Source organism: Octopus sinensis, linkage group LG6, assembly GCF_006345805.1.
Source record: "Octopus sinensis linkage group LG6, ASM634580v1, whole genome shotgun sequence".
NCBI classification, from domain to species: domain Eukaryota; kingdom Metazoa; phylum Mollusca; class Cephalopoda; order Octopoda; family Octopodidae; genus Octopus; species Octopus sinensis.
Genome location: NC_043002.1, coordinates 5,887,472 through 5,892,193, shown reverse-complemented (window position 1 = coordinate 5,892,193; position 4,722 = coordinate 5,887,472). Strand labels below are relative to the sequence as shown.

The following is a 4,722-nucleotide window of genomic DNA, read 5'->3' as shown; positions in this document are numbered from 1 at the left end:
GTTTGTAGCCGAATATTTCTAACAAATAAGAAAGCAGAGGAAGACAACCAAAGCCTTTGAATGGTAACAGTTTGAATAAGGTGCGCTCCGTCTTTATATATCGTTTGTTTCTGTTATCGTTTCCATACAGCTATATTTGTATAGTGTGTGTGTGGGGGGGGGTAAGTGCGTGCGTACGTGTGTAGTGTATGCACGCTTATGTACCTAAACACGTTTATATGTATGCAAACATATCTCCATATGTGTGTGTATATATGTATATATGTATGCATGTTTGTGTTTTTGAATGTGCGCGCACACACGCACACATACACACAGATATATATATATGCTCAGACACATACCTATGGATGGATATTATATATATATATATTATATATATAGTATATATATATATATATATATATATATATATATATATATATATATACACGTGCGCGTGCATAGAACAGTTACGTGGTTTAACGGTTTTAAAGTTTGACTCATGGGTTCAGTTCCTGAATCGGGCGGTAAGACCCATTCATCCACATTCTTACAGACTACTCACCTTTAATGATACCAACCGGCTTTTGCTACAGCCTGTCCTCCCACCGATTCTTTCTTGGATGCTCCACAGTGTCAAACCTGAGTGAGGTGTGGGGATGGGGCGAAAGGATGCCAACGTTCCTTCGTGACTTTACAGGCACTCACTACAATATACTTAAGCATCTCTTTATTTTTCTCTCTACTAGCCAATCCATTCCGTAGACGAGCGTATGCTCGGAACATTAAGCACTTCTTCCTGTTTTCCTGAACGTCAACCTTGATACAACCTGTTTGTTCTTTTGTTTTTTTCCTTGTCGTTGTATCTTTTTGCTTTGTTTCTTTTTGTACCAAACCGTGGTACACGTTACCAGTGTTTGCTAGCGAGTAATTGGTTGATTGTACTTAATATATATATATATATCTATATATATATATATATATATATATATATATATATATATATATATATATAATATATTATATATATATTATATCTATATATATATTATAATATATATATATATATATATACAGGCGCAGGAGTGGCTGTGTGGTAAGTAGCTTGTTTACCAACCACATGGTTCCGGGTTCAGTCCCACTGCGTGGAACCTTGGGCAAGTGTCTTCTACTATTGCCTCGAGCCGACCAAAGCCTTGTGAGTGGATTTGGTAGACGGAAACTGAAAGAAGCCCGTCGTATATTGTATATATATATATATATATATATATAATATATATATATATATATATATGCGTGTGTGTGTTTTGTGTGTCTGTGTTTGTCCCCCTAGCATTGCTTGACAACCGATGGTGGTGTGTTTATGTCCCCGTTACTTAGCGGTTCGGCAAAAGAGACCGATAGGATAAGTACTGGGATTACAAAAGAATAAGTCCCGGGGTCGAGTTGCTCGATTAAAGGCGGTGCTCCAGCATGGCCGCAGTCAAATGACTGAAACAAGTAATATATATAGAGAGTAATATATATATATATACCAACGGCAGTGGTAAGTGCGGTCATTGTCATATGGAAAGGTGGCTCATCGGGAAAAGCAGCTTAGACTCCGCTACATGGCTGAATTCAAGAACTGAACTTTTTGGATCATGTCCATACGTCGCTAAATATTTATTACGTTTTGGTCCCCGCAAGATCACAGATAGAACTTGCTTTTTGTATTGTGTCCACTTACAAGCATTTTATCTCGCTATATTTTTTATATATGTTTCTTATATATTTTTAAAATATTTTTTTACATATTTATAGAGATATATTTTTATATTTTCATTGCTTCATATATTTTTACCCCTTTTTTCCTGTATTTTAACTTCCACCCTGCATTTTTCCTGTGCATGTGCGTATGTAGACATGTATCGCGCGCATAGTGTGTGTGCGTGTGTGCGGATATGTATATATATATATACATGTATGTTTTTAGACGTGCATTTGAATATAACTGTGCACATATGTGTGTGCGCGCGCGTGTGTATTTGATTATAACTGTACGCGTATGGGTATGTGCACGTGAGTGTGTGTGTGTGTGTGTGTGTTGTGTGTGGTGTGTGTGTGTGCGTGTGTGGTTTTGTATACGTGTACATGCATGGTTGAATACATATGTGCATCTATTTTGGAGTATATGTGGGTGCGCATGTGTGTGTACCATACGAGTCTGTGTGAGCATATGCATATAGGCACATGTACGTGGGTGTGCGTGAGCACATGTGTATTTACGTATATTCTCGCACACGCGATTTCTATGAGCTTTCTTACTCCTTTACTCTTTACTTCCTCCCCTTCGGTGATTCCCTTATTTAACGGTCATTCTATAGCTCTTTTTGTCTTAATAACGGTCATTTACCTAGTAATTTCCCTTTGTTTAACGGTCATTTTCATAGCATATTTTAATTGCTTCGATAACTGAAGAGGCACAGGTTTCCGCCCCGACATCCGAAACTCGGAGTTTTATTATGGCAACCGAATAATTGTTGCATGTTATATTACAAATAAATTCCTCTATTTACATAATATCGAGGTCTCCTTCATTCTTTTGTTGTCTTAACATTACTATTAATATATAGATGCAGTTCCAGCAGCCGGGGGTGTTTGTCTCCTCTTCGTATATGTATATAAGGACACAGGGAAAAAATGTGTCAAAGCTATCAGGAGGCGTTCGATGCTTCCTAGGGCTATACAGCGGTGGTGTACCCCCTACTGTCACGTTCTTGTTAGATTGACAGTATAAAACACCCTTCTATCGCCCCACCACCGTACATGTCTCTACGAGAGATTTAGAAATTCAATATTTCTGATATATATATATATATATATATATATATATATATATATATATATATATATATACCCAATATATGCATTTTTATTATTATTTTGCAATTTACTTAATCATCGGTATATTATTGTTATTTTATTTTTAATATTTTTATTATATGTAATTTTCTAGATGGTGTAATTTAATTGTTCATTTTGAATTGAAAAAAGGTGGGGTATTTTCTAATTTTTATATATAAATTATATATTTTATGAAATTTGATTTAGTATTTCTAAATTGAATTTTTCCCTGTAAATTAAGAATAATATTACCTCAAATTATTATTATTATTATTATTATTATTATTATTATCATTATTATATATATATATAACACCGAACAAAATACCTTATAAGCTCTCTGATAGAACACCAGGCGAGCAATACTGTTTAGATTAGTGAAGGACTTCACATATTCTTGTGAAGGGTGTCCGAGGTTAAAGTACATCACTATAAAGTAAATCCATGGTTGTGTTCCAGATATACTGGATTTTACACAGAGTGATATACAAGACAAGGCATGGTCATTACATATTTATTGTAGTAAATTTGACTTACAAATGTTTCCAGTGGTAATTATAGGCTCGCTATTGACAGGTCAATGACGAACCTTTAGTGACTACTGGAAACACATATATATATAGATATTGTGTGTGTGTGTTGTGTGTGTGTGTGTGTGTGTGTGTGTGTGTGTGTGTGTGTGGTGTGTGTAAGAGGGCAAATTCCTTCCTTCACCAAAAGCCAATTGCATAAGAATGGCAGTTCAAAATGGTGATTATACTGGTGGTGCTCCAATATGGCCACGGCCATTGGGCTGAAACGCATAAAAGAATAAAAGAATGTATTCTTTTACTCTTTTACTCTTTTACTTGTTTCAGTCATTTTGCTGTGGCCATGCTGGAGCATCGCCTTTAGTCGAGCAAATCGACCCCAGGACTTATTCTATCGGTCTATTTTGCCAAACCGCTAAGTTACGGGGACTTAAACACACCAGCATCGGTTGTCAGGCGATGTTGGGTGGTGGGACAAACACAGGCACACACAGACATATATACATACATATATACGACGAGCTTCTTTCAGTTTCCGTCTACCAAATCCACTCACAAGGCTTTGGTGGGCCTTGCCGAACCGCTAAGTTACGGGGACGTAAACACACTAGCATCCGTTGTCAAGCGATGTTGGGGGGGGGGGGACAAACACAGACACACAAACATACACACACACACAGACACATATACATACATATATACGACGGGCTTCTTTCAGTTTCCGTCTACCAAATCCACTCACAAGGCTTTGGTCGGCCCAAGGCTATAGTAGAAGACGATTGTGAGTTACAGATGGTCCCATAACATTTTGGGCATTACTCCTTCATCAGAAAAGAAGAGACAGAAAAAAGTGAATGTAAAAGCGATAAGTAATTACTAAATTACGCAATAATGATTACAGCAACAACAACAATAATAATACTCCTTTTTACCATAGGTACAAGGCCTGCAATTTGTGATGGGGGAATAGTCGATTACATCGACCGCAGTACTCGACTGGTACTTTATTTATCGGTCTTGAAAGGATGAAAGACAAAGTCAAACAGTGGATAAAAGACATGGAAAGAAGGTATGTGGTTAGAAAGTAGGATGGGAAAAGTTGTTTTCTAGGAGGAGTTTAGAAGAGAAAGCCGGGCAGGCGTGTGTTTGTCTGGATCCGAGCATAAAGTGGGGGATTGTTTGTTGTGTGAGTTTCTCTTTCTCTTTTTCTCTTTTACTTGTTTCAGTCATTTTACTGCGGCCATGCTGGAGCACCGCCTTTAGTCGAGCAAATCGACCCCGGGACTTATTCTTTGTAAGCCCAGTACTTATTCTATCGGTCTCT

The 4,722-nt window shown here is 37.1% G+C and overlaps 1 long non-coding RNA gene across 1 annotated transcript in view; it reads right to left on the bottom strand.

Moving 5' to 3' along the window:
* Nucleotides 1-2,573: 2,573 nt before the first annotated feature.
* Nucleotides 2,574-4,722, bottom strand: part of LOC118763807 — a 17,582-nt gene continuing 15,433 nt past the window's right edge. Inside the window, exon 3 of the long non-coding RNA XR_004999556.1 lies at nucleotides 2,574-2,583. This is a non-coding gene — a long non-coding RNA (uncharacterized LOC118763807). The remainder of the gene's footprint in view (nucleotides 2,584-4,722) is intronic.